The sequence below is a fragment of the Pectinophora gossypiella genome, chromosome 5 (assembly GCF_024362695.1).
Source record: "Pectinophora gossypiella chromosome 5, ilPecGoss1.1, whole genome shotgun sequence".
Taxonomy (NCBI): Eukaryota; Metazoa; Arthropoda; class Insecta; order Lepidoptera; family Gelechiidae; genus Pectinophora; species Pectinophora gossypiella.
Window position 1 is genome coordinate 13,263,621 of NC_065408.1, and position 13,070 is coordinate 13,276,690.

General features: G+C 36.4%; 1 protein-coding gene across 2 annotated transcripts in view; it reads left to right on the forward strand.

Moving 5' to 3' along the window:
* LOC126367061 (calcium uniporter protein, mitochondrial) overlaps positions 1 to 13,070 on the forward strand; it is a 187,451-nt gene that overhangs the window by 124,922 nt on the left and 49,459 nt on the right. The window lies entirely within an intron of this gene.

Consider the following 13,070-nt stretch of genomic DNA (forward strand, 5'->3'; position numbering starts at 1 on the left):
ATAAGGTTTGCAGAGCTCCACAGTTCGTTAAAATACTTCCAAGGCATATTTGGTTACAAGAGCTAAATTATGACAAAACAGAGGCTCTAATGCCGAAAAGCAGCTGCTGCCCTCTCTGAATCTAACACACACGCACACATCCACGCACACACACACAGACACATATTACTCCATACCTAGAAGTAATATTTTTGTTAATTTTAAATATTTTTATTATGTTTCATTATTATTTAATGAATGATGCTCGTCTCTGCTGCGGGTTGAAATCCCGTCCGAGTCAGTATGTTTTCGATTAAAATTTTCTGTTTGTTAGTTTCCCAACAACAACGTAAGTGCTATAAAAACAAAAATCATAGTTTGTTTAGAATGACAGCCAAGATCTTCTGGGTTGAAGCGGGAATATGGGTTTCCTCACGATGTTTTCCTTCACCGCTTCGACGTGATAATCATTTAGAATCCAAACATGAATTCGAAAACAAATTCGACAATTATTGGTTTGGGCCTGTGCTGGAGTCGAACTTGTCTCGAAATCTACCAACTGGGCTACCACGGCAAAAAACTTAAAAAAACAAAAACTATTACCTATTTGAATTCATAGGTAGATTATTCAATGGGCATCTGATTACGGTTTATCCGGCAATCGTAGCAAAGACCTTGGCTCCCATTTTATATGGAAGTCGGTGGCGGAGCCATCCGGCTCCGCCTGAAGATTAAAGGATGAATAGCCTATTAAAAGAGCTGGCTTTGTTTTATTGAGTTCTGAACTCATTGGATGGAATAACTTTTAACTCGGGTTGAAATGACTTTAACTTGGAAGAACAACTAATATTCCGTTTATGGTTTTGGAATCGAATAGAAAATTAATATATTATTTTCCATAGTTTTAGCTTACCCACTGGGGTAAGCTGAAACTATGGAATTCCATTTGCTTCGATCCTGACATACTTCTCTTGCTTTCTACACATTAGAAAAGGAAAGGAACGTCTAATACTCTGTGCCGAGGTTTTTCTTGCAGCTTCTTTTCCTTGGCTATGAATGTTGTGAAAGCTGTAGTAGTTTTAGGCGGATGAGACGTTCGTTATGTAAAAAATATACAACAAAGATACTTTTGAATTTCAATTTATCAATCGTTTCATACACGCAATATCAATTCGTTCATTTATTATTTAATTGTTGTGTAATATATAATATACTTACACATTTGTAATTTGCAACTTCTTAAACAGAATCACGGAGCATACTCCATCATGCTGTTCAGCCAACCGGTAATCAAACCCGGGAACGCTAGTTGGACAGTCAAGATTTCTAGTTTCAAATGCAATAAATCTGTTCTTCAAAGTAACTGTCTACCGGAACCAAGTGAAAGCAAAGAACCAAGTGGATTCCGACCTAAAGTGGTGGCCTGTCGAAGAGTCGTTTACCACTATCGCACCTGGCTCGATGCCAAATGTGGCAGGCAATTGGTGCTGGCATCTTTATAACCCCGGCAGCGCCACAACTAATCAGAAGCCAAAATTTGACCCAAAAGTGCTAAGGTGGATATGATGATTCGTATTGCCATACATTCGTGTGTATAGGAGACGCTCTTGAAGATAGTCTGGGATCCTTTGAAAAATTATTAAAAAGACGAAGACAACAGCTCTTTAATAATAATACATAACATATACATAAATAGCCTAAATGCTCCCCTCAATCAACCGGAGGGGATAAAGAGCATATTCTACCACGCTGCTCCACTGCGGGTTGGTGGAGGTGCTTTTACGGCTAATAGCCGGGACCAACGGCTTAACTTGCCCACGGAAGCACGGAATGATCTTACTTTTTCAGGCAATGAGGTAACTCAAGCCTGTAAAGTCCTTACCAAACAAACTACAGTCTCACAAAGTGATTTCGTCAATGTCCCCTCCGGGAATCGAACCCGGACCTCCAGATCGGGAGCCTAAGCGCGCTTACCACTTCACCACGGAGGCTGTATATTTATAATAAATAATGACAGGTTTCTCGACCATTATTTATTTTAAATGACTAACAGATAAGTAGAAAGTAATTAACGCCACTCTGTGTTTTAAAGAAACTACGTATATCTTATATGGGTACGTATAAAAGTAAAATCCCGCTTATTGATTATTCAAGAAATCTCAGAAATTATAACACCTATGAAGTTGTAATTTGGCAGGTAGGTTCCTTATAGAGTGAAGACATCGGCTAAGAGATTTTACGAAACTCCACCCCTAAGGGGGTGAAACAGGGGTTGGAAATTTGTATGAAACTCCACGGTTGCGAACCGCGGGCGGCCGCTAATAAACAATAAAATTGATTGACCATAAATCAGAAGATACTAATCTACATGTGGTGTTTTAGGCTTAGATAATAATATATAATCTCCATTTGTTTGCGTTTTACTTGGAAAGCGCGGTTTAAGTACACTCGTTTTTTTATCTCTTTCATCATAATTGCCACGATATCATATTACTTTTAAGCCAAGATCTACATTCGCCGCTCTGTCACGCTTGAAAGAAGCTCTCTGCAAATGCTACTGCGCATCTTCCGCCTCTTTCGCTCTTATACGTATTCAGTGAAGTGGGAAAAGGATAAAAAACCCAACGGTAGATGTATACTGTTAATATTATAATCAGCCGCTTATGGTCGTAACTGATTTAATATAGTACCGTTGTTGAGTAGGTCACTGGAGTGGTAGGTAAATTGTGTTTTGAAATTGGTATAACGTGCAATTGGAATATGGCGTAGGTCGTATAATAATATACATGTATTATTTGGTGTTATTTATACAGTGTTAGTGACATCGTAACAAATACTAAGAGGAATAATTCAGACTATGATTATGAGTTCTTATCAAGTGGATTATCCTGTCGGAAAATTCATAAAAAAATCACTGCTTTATTTAAATTATTTTCCGTTATACTTTTACGACGGAAAATTCCACTTGATATCAACTCAAAATCATGTCCTGAATCATCCCTCAAAGTTTTCGTTACGATGTCACTAACACCCTGTATTATTTTACCTGGTGATATATTTTATAAATCGTGTTTAAGGTGATACGTTTCAGTCAGCTAGGTAACGCTGCGTCAGCAGATGGCGTTACTTCTGCAGTTTTCGTATTTTTTTCCATTTATTCGTTTAGTGTTGAGTTCTGACCCAGTGAAATGTTAGGTGGCGAAATCTTACATACATTATCTTTAAGTTAAGCTACAATTTTGAAGTATTTACTGCAGATATCATATTGAAACATTGCATCAAAAGTTGGTGTCATTTCAATTTGTGTACAAACACGAAGCTGTCACACACACATGCGAACTAGGTTAGCTATTAAAAGAGATGCATAATTTGAAGTCTACTTCTAACTTCTAAATGGCGCATTTGGTAAAGCAGTCGCCGCCATTCTTAAGTTTCACAGTTCAAACCCAAGTGCATGTTTTAATTCTTTTTACTTTTTGTATTTTTTTTACAATTGAATTTGGCGAACCCGTCTATTTGTTACGGAATTTTCAAAAAGTATCACTTTTACCAATAATATTATAATTATACAATAATGTACTTTGCACTAAAGTACCTTCCGTAATTTCCGTATTTTTTATTTTGTAAAATTCTAACAGGCATTAATCGCATCAGTGAACATGCGGCTAACTAAAAAACTACTGAACGGATTTTCATACGGTTTTCACCAATGAGTAGAGTGATTCATGGGCGTGCTTTAGGGTATATAATTTATACAAGTATTTTTTTTTATAAATTGGTTCAAAAAATGATGATGAATGTCAAACATAATTATCGTTACAAATATAGCCGACTTGGAGCTTTCGGCGAAAACACTGCCTGAGCCCATTGAGATATAACAAAACAACGTATGGTTGAATTGTTCCTTTTTTGTAGGTCTACCGAAAAGTCCACAATATGTCATAATAATTATATTGTGTATAAAGAATTGTGTATATGTATTGTATGATTTTACAAATAACGATCACAGTACAGTAATAATAAGGTAGATTTTTCCTAAATTGCGTCGGTTCAAACTTTGTCGCATCGCGTTTGAAAGATGTAATAGCGCTTCAGGACGTCCCGCAAGCACGGCGCTGGTGTCGCAGTATCCGCATATAATTATTATGACTTGTCATTTAGTTCCAATAAAATCCGCGGGACTTCATACGTATGTCAGTGACAGCTGGTGATAGCATGCGGGACACTTAGCAGCTAATCGAATTCTATGTTGTTTTCGCGCCCAGTCCAGACGACTTGCAGCGCATTTCTGGACTTATATTTACGCGTGGTGTTTATTGCTAGGTTAGTTAGTTCAGGTTAGGACGTCTTTTTTTAACGAGGACGTTAAAAAAAGACGAGGCTGGGACGTATTGAAGTAGTATTTCCATATATACGCGGCCTGAAATGGGCTGTTTCAGGGACCTGAACTGGTTGCTGTCGAACTTATTATCACGTTTTCTTGATTAAAATTCATAAATAAGTCAAATAGAAAAAAGAAAAAAGATTTTCGTTAGTTTTGGATCTGTCATGATGTCTGTGATGTTTGTTTATTATACATAAGAATTTCAAAATTTATCTTATTTTTTTCCTAAAGGGCAAGGCAAAGAGAACTATGCCTATACAGCCATGTCTTGTGTTTTTTTTCTTGATGATGATTAATGAAATGATGAAACCTAAGCCCCCACCCTCGGAGCAGACTCCTACTCCGAACCCCAAACGAAGTAAGCGGCTTGTTGGCGTAAAGCGAAAATAGATAGGTACACTTTGTTTATTGAATATTCCGATTTAATAATACTATCGGGAATGTTTTTCGACTAACTTAATGTGATCATTAACCACAAAACACCACTTCGTATTGATTATTTAGATTATTCAACGAAGAAATCAACCTTCCCGTTCCCGTTTCCACCAAAAAGTCCGCGGCAAAGAGAATATAAATAAATCTGTATGTTGGATTGAAAAACAATTAATTAAAAATGACTACTATCTAGGCCGGCAAATGCAACAACTTTTTTTTGATTTGGTTTTCCCCGAAGGGTAAGGCAAAGGGAACTATGCCCATACAGCCATTTCATTTTATGTATTGATTTTTTATTATAATATATGTCCTCTTTTAAAACACGGTACTTACCCATTATTTAAAAATGTTTAAATAATATGCGTTAAAACAGAAATATTTTTCCAATATTCCTTTTCTCAGATTGTAGTATTTTTAGTTTTTTATTTATATTTATTCTCTTCATACAAAATCTCTTTATAAATTGTCACTGACATTCTATTACACTTGTCAAGTAGTCAAAGCCTTTAGAGAAAAAAAAAACTATCACGCACACAAACTAACATTCACACCTCTACACGCTCAGCAAATACACTGTAATCTGCACCACTACAAATGTAGAATTGATCAAAATTGAGGGTCTGAAATATGGTACTTCTCGTATTCGGACCCTAAATTTTTGTTAGTTTGCGAAAATAATACACCAAAATATTACTATTTATCGGTTTTATAACAATATTCCTCTATCCGTTTTCCTGTAGCACTGCATCAACTTTTGTATGGAAAACGAATCACCTTAATGCAGTCATTTTACTGAGGTAAAGGGTTTGTATAAACGTACTAATTAATCAACTTTGTGAGATTGTCCTTTGTTTTGTTTTAATCACGTGAATAAAAAAAAATTTTCGTGTTTCGGAAGGTATTGTTGACAATTGCAACATAAAAATACCTTTTATAAAAAGGTTATAATAAGTACTAATTATTTACTTTATTAATTAATTTTATATTCATCGATCTATCTCTTATTGTCGGACGTGTTTGTAATTACTTATTTAAACTGAATTTTATGCGAAGTGGCAAAACAATCAGCGTTTCTTTACTACAGTCTACGAGTGGTGAAATAATCAACCCACACACATTTTAACAGTTATGTAAAGCTGTTGGTGCCGGGCTACTGGTCTAAACGCTTCCACCAACACGCAATGGAGATGCGTGGTCTTCACCATACTTCTATGCTCCATACCCCCTCCGGTAGGTTGAGACTCTGTCTCTAACAGTGGGTCGTATATAGTTTATTTACGATACCTAGAGTTATACCATAAATGCATTTCAACTTATACAATGCAAAATTATTGCCATCTGTCTAATACTACAGTCTGCAAAACATAAACTTTAAAAACTATCCTCAAAATCATTAGTGAAATGCACAGTTAATTCCCTTATGAAGATCATCACATACCATTAATTAATGTAGTTTTTAATTATGAAACCCAAGTAGACTGCAGCTGAGCACATCATAACTGCAGCTGCTGTAAATGATTTACAAGATTTACGCGTGCGGCCATAAGCAAGCATAGGTAACCGTCTGATTGTTAGCGAGTAGATAAGAAATAGCGAGTCTATACAGGGTGTTAGTGACACCATAAAGGAAACTTTAGATGATTCAGACCATCACTCTTGAGTTGATATCAAGTGGAATTTTCCGTCGCAAAAGTATGGAACTCAAATTAATTTTAAAATAAGAACACTAAAATTTTCATGAGTTTTCCGACGTAAAATTCCGCTTGATATTAAACTCAGAATCGCAGTCTGCAACATCCCTCTCAGTTTTCGGTACAGTATCACTAACACCCTGTATATTGGGGCCTTAGCTAAGTTACAAACGATTATGACAATCAACAGTGACAGTGATAAAAATGTATGGAATTGTCATATCACCTACATGTCAATCATGTAAAATTGTTTGCAGCTTAGCCTAAGGCCCTTAAACTTATAGTAAAATAACACTATAAGATCAGCTGCTTTAAATCCAGACATGTAAGAGTAAATAAATAAAAGCGAATTTCCATTTAACATGAATCTTCAGAACAAGAGGCAAATTCATTCTCATTACCTTATGGTTTTTTTGTACTAACTCGCTGGCTCATTTATCTTAAGTGCCATTTTCACTAACACAGTTGGCTCGACCATTATAGTCGGCGGTACGGCTCACCACCTACCACGTCGGTCTAACAGGAAGCTCTGTGAGGTGTGGGTACTTACTCAGTTCATTGTGCAATACGTAGATGTAGCTCGTACTACCCTTAACAGGCTACTTGAGATACTTTTTACGAAACGTCAAAACGAAAGGTTTCTTCGCAGTTTGTATAGAAATACTGTCATGTGACGTCATCAATAAAAGCTGTCAAACGTCGTACTGATTGTTACTTAATTCATAAATACAATTCGAAAATAAGTCGAAACGTAAAATGAGGTGTTTTTTGAACATCTCAGACTGGCTTCTATTTCTAGATTAGCATTTAATAACTTATCTTTGACCCAGTCAAATACCCTATTGGGGATACAACAATGAGATAATGTTTTGTGTGTCAAATTCAAATTCAAAAATATCCTTATTCAGTAGGTAACATAGTTACACTTTGAATCGTCAATTTTTACATAACGAACGTCTCATCCGCCTAAAACTACTGCAGCTTCTCACAACCTGTATAGCCGTGTAATATAGTAACTCGCTGACAGTACAACCAGTACTTAAGACAAACTGTAGGAAGAGTAAGGGAAAACAAATGGGCGTACACGATACAAGAATTGGCCCCATTTGGAGCCGCCGGCGCAGAGTTATGATGCAAACTTGTAAAAATATTAGCCTGAAATGTGGTGGTTTTCTACAATGTCTGGAAGTATAGTCTCGTGTATGGAGTTCATCATCTTACTTTGATGTTATATTTCGAGAGTATATTTTTCTTTAAGGCTAAATGTCTATGTATTTTTTTTTGCTAAAATATAGATATGAACTATATTTCAAAGTTATTAAAGATAAGATTATATTATACATGAAGAGCCTATGTACGTCACAGGCCTCCCCTCAATCAATTGGAGCGTTTGTTATAGTAGTTCGGGACCAACAGCTTAATTTGCCTTCCCATCCCAGCACATCTTCATCTATCGTGTGGGTTGTGAGGTGGATTACCAACCCCATCAACCGTGGTGTCAGGGTTACTATTGAGCCGCCAAAGACCCCTGATATGGATCATGTAACGACTGCTTACTTACATCAGTAAGTAGTAACCGGAACCAACAGCTTAACGTCCCTTCCGAAGTACGGGTCATCTTACTTTTGGACAATCAGGTGATCAGCCTGAAATGTCCTAACCAAACTAGGTATCACAAAGCGATTTTTGTGATATGTCCCCACCGGGATTTCAACCCGGGAATTCCGGATCGTGAGCCCAACGGTCAAACCACTAGACCATGGAGGTCGTCAGTATATAGTCCATATAAAACACAGATACGATGTGTAGGTACTTTTAAATTATTTTAGTGTATGATATTGATGCAGCATTTTCCATTCCAGTCTATCGAAGGCCAATTCCAACAATCAATTCAATCAAACAATTCAATTCAATCAATTCCGTTCAATTTTTTTTTATTTTTTTTGATGATGATGATATTGATTGTGACGCGGTAGAGTTATCGGAAGAAAGAGACAAAACTACAATTTTAACGTTCGTCTCATACAGACACTAGAACTTATCGCTTGTAAAATATTGTAGAGAAGCAATTTGTTTATATTTGTGTATTTGTATAAATATGTGTTAATATTCTGTATATTTTCTTTACAGGTACGTTCTTATATACACGGAGACATGCTTTGGATATATACATAGTCGCGTAAGTACAAGTAACTTCGTAGTCAACGGTCAAATCTGCAATCAGTTTAGAAAATAATATCTTTAGTCAGATACGTATTTAGAATATAACCAACTGTACACTGATAATGTAGAATAATGCATGTATTGTTAGATAGAAAAGAATCGATCAACCTAATGTCGACTGATACAGCACTATGCTAATAACATCACAACACTAGCTTACGTACTTTGACAGATCTAATTCTTACCGTGCATTGTGACGAAATATAATCACTAAATCTCCCTCAGCGGAGCTCCTATAAATCGATTCTTAATAAATTGCGACGCCGCTCACCTTTTTTGGTGAAAACGCAACCCCTTTAAAACACTTGCACTAAGCCCTAAAAATCATCCCGTAATTGTTACGTCATACTCTCTCTACTTGAGAATGGAGTGGTATAACTCAAGCGTCCGCATTCCGTCACTTCTCTTAAACGGATTCCCAGCTCGTAGCACCGTTACGAAATGTACGGCGTAGGAGCGTAGACGCCTACGGAATGTTTATTACACCTGTCTTCGACGAACGATAATTTGAAGGATAAAATGTTGTGAAGAAACTACGTGTGAATTTTTACCTGAAAGTGGTAAGGTTGGTATTTGTTTGCTAAAAATAAGAAATAAACAGTAGGAAAAAACAATTTCTTACAAAACAAAAATCCTAACTAGTGAAACCATTACATTACATGATTTGTTGGTCCCGGGCTTATATGCCAAATACCTCCACCAACCCGTAGTGGAGCCTCCATACTCCCTCCGGTTGATTGAGGGGAGGCCTGTGCCCAGCAGTAGGACCTATACGGACTATGTATGTAAGTATGTTACTATCATCATAATCATCAATTTAAGAGCCACGCTCTTGTTGGTGTAGCATTTTACATTCCAGTATATCAAAAGCCAGTTCCTTGACTTCCCTATAAGACACGACGTTAACCTTTTCTTTAATCTGTTCCATGTAAGCTCACATCTGATCTGCTGCATGTTACTATAATATACACAATTTGAAAAATCATATTTAATTCGGGTATTCTTATCTTTAATATTTTAATTAGTCATCGTGGGGAAGGGATTTTCAATCTACTTGATATGTTTTGGCAGTTTTACTGCATATTATATTTACAAACATTGTCACTCGAGGAAGTTTATTTCCTAAAGTAAAGTAGTATCAAAACTCCATCACCATGACAGATAAGGAAAATACAATTTCCAGGTACAAGACTATGGGTAAATGTCCGGAACTTTTACACCCGGTAATAAACCCGGGTATTCGCAGGTACGCGGCATCTCGCCAAACTCGTCTGTTTATGACGTAAATGGATTTGTTCCCTGTGGTACAATATAGGAGAGCTAAACAACTCTCATTTTCACTGGGTTAAGTATAGATAAATTATTAAGTCTAAATAAAGATAAATTATAAAGTCCAAAAAAATATATTTTTTAAGTCTAATTAAAGATAAATTATTAAGTTTAAATAAAGATAAATTATAAAGTGTTAGTCTAGAAGCCAGCCTAAGATGATCAAAATCGATATAGATATATTATTATATATATATAATTATTTATTTGGTTATTTTATTTTATTACAATTTATGTCACAAAAGAGTACGATGGTTGACTGTTTTTGTTAATGACGTCATTAGGACAGTATTTTCATAGAAAAACAATGGACAAACTATGGTTTTCAAGTTTCGTAAGAAGTATCTCATTATTTATCAATTAAGAATAGCATTTATTGATCAATTTCACAACAACAAGTAGGTGCTTGATCTGGGACGCTACTTGCGTCAGCACCTTTGCCGCTAGTCACCTAAGTCGGACGGTTAGAAAACCCGGGGCTGCAGCGGAATGCGCAGCGGTGAAAAAGCGGGAAAAATACTCAGCCCTCGCCCAGCAATATATTTTCGTGCCGTTCGCGGTGGAAGCTGCGGGCTCCTGGTGTGTGGAGGCGAAGGCATTTGTGGCTGAGGTGGGCCGGCGATTGAGAGAACGTGGTTATGACGCCCGCTCCGGTTCGTACCTTGTGCAACGGTTGTCCATCGCTATCCAGCGTGGAAACGCGGCTAGTTTGATGGGCACCTTTGCGCCGGGAATGACACGAGGTGGATTATTTGAACATGACGCACGTGCACATAGACGTTAATTCACTGATGTTGGATTAATTTAAAATTCATTTAATTATCATTTTTTATCTATGTGTAATTAGACTAAGTTTTATAGTTATGTATTTATGAATTTTAATAAAGAATTATAATTTTAAAAAAAAATTCACAACACATTACATGAAAATTATTATAATATAAGGTGTATCATAATGATACGTCACGTTAATTAGAGTAAAAGCATTATATTATTATACAAGATCAAAATATAGGTAATATATCAAATTATCAATTGATTATATTTTGTTGAATGAAATTAATGCGGGCAGCGCCGGACCGATCGTCGTGGAGATCCTTGGGGGAGGCCTATTCCTAGCAGTGGGCGTCGTACGGCTGATGATGATGAATGATATTAAAAGTGTTTATTTGACTAGGGTGTAAAATTGACTATAATTTTCTAATAAAATGTATAAAACAATTCGTGTTCGTTAGGTACACCATTTATAACTCGCGAACGACTGGACCGACTATGAATAAGTCTGTAAATATAAATGAGAGGCGATATAAATCAACTTAGGCGAAGTTCGCCGAGTCAGCTAGTTTTTTTTTTAATGTAAGGCCCACATTCTTCAGAATAAGTATTCCCCAGAATGAACCTAAAATATTGCCAAGACAAAGTAGAAAATAAACCTGAACTTGAACATGAAAAATGTTGGTCAAAGTTATTTCTTTCGTTCCGTAGCGGTGAAATGCTTCGCTGAAATGCCTCTCCAAAGTCTTTAGGTTAGACCACACGTCAAAGAATCCGGTATTAATGCCGAAAATTTTGTCAATATGTACTGAACGCTATATTTGATATGACACCCCCTGATTGGCTGCTTTGTCGGAACATATGATCACATCAAGTACTGAAGTAGAAATATATCTTTTGAGTTTAGTTTTATTAATAAAAAACAAGTTGATGAACTACCACTATTCGAGATTTTGAAGGGTAATGGTATCATTTAAATTTGTAAATACTTACATAAAATTAAGAACATTTCGAAGATTTATGTTATTTATTCAATAAAGTACGCAACTATATAACATTATTTAGACAATAAGTAGGTTTACGGTATTTTAACTAATATATTATATGACGATTACGGCAAACATAACATTCACAATAAAAGGTAAGTAGGTAATTAAAAGTAAAAAATAAAATATAGAATGACCTTAATCTTACAAAACACAAAACGTATTTATGGCTATATAGAAGTAATTGAATTTAGACATATTATGTTAGGCTTGATGTATATAGTTATTTTCGTTAAACATTAGTTAAGTTTTCTAGAATACGCTATGCGATAAGTTGAATTGCCTGATAAAATTGTGCGTATTGTAAATGTATACGAAAGGATAACAACTTCTTCCGTGTATATTAAATTCCCGCTGCCGCCAATATTTTTCTATAATTTACAAAAGCAATGATGAACACAAGCAAAATCCAATATCTCCATTGAATTGTGGAGTTAATCACCAATATTACAGCATGTGCCAGCTTCATGCATAATGCAGGGCCGCGTAATATGTAGTCATCAGTTACGGGACCTTTGTTCCAATCATGGCGTTTATTAATGTGAAAGCATTCGGGGAAAATCTTTTCGGATAATTGGACCAGGATTTTCAATATGCCTGGTTGCGCTTTTTGATTGCAAATCATAAAGAGGAAATTAATAACTTTGTAACGAAATGGTAAAAAGCGCGAAATAATTTAGATTGAAAAGGTAAATAAAGATGAGGGTTTTTTTTTGACGTGACTTATTGTAGATTTGCCGCAGATGGCATTAACTACTTCGCCGGACAAATGGGGAGTGCTGAAGGCTCTCACCCGGTACAACGTTTAAGACAACAGGCCTGAGGGTGCCCAGTTGGACGCGAACCTCGCCTCAGGGCGTCGTCTGTGAGGAAAAATATTTGAAAGAATTAATCGACGCTAGCGGGTCGATAGCGATAAGCGCTGATTGAGGGAAATCGTCGACCACGCCGGCGGGGTCGGTATCGGGGTCCTGAAGTGTTTGGTGTCGCGAGCTGATTGGCTGCCTCTATGGCTAGAGTAATCGGGTCGTCGGGATCGTATATTACGTCCTTCGAAAGATGAGGGTGTGAGTTGTGCCCTGTACTGGTAAGAAGAAAGAAAGAAAGAAAGAAAAAATAAGGTATAAGTTGACTAGTAACCGATAAAGACTGAATTTAGCAACCCCTAATGCGTCTATTCAATTAATGTCTGTATCAATGGTTTAATCT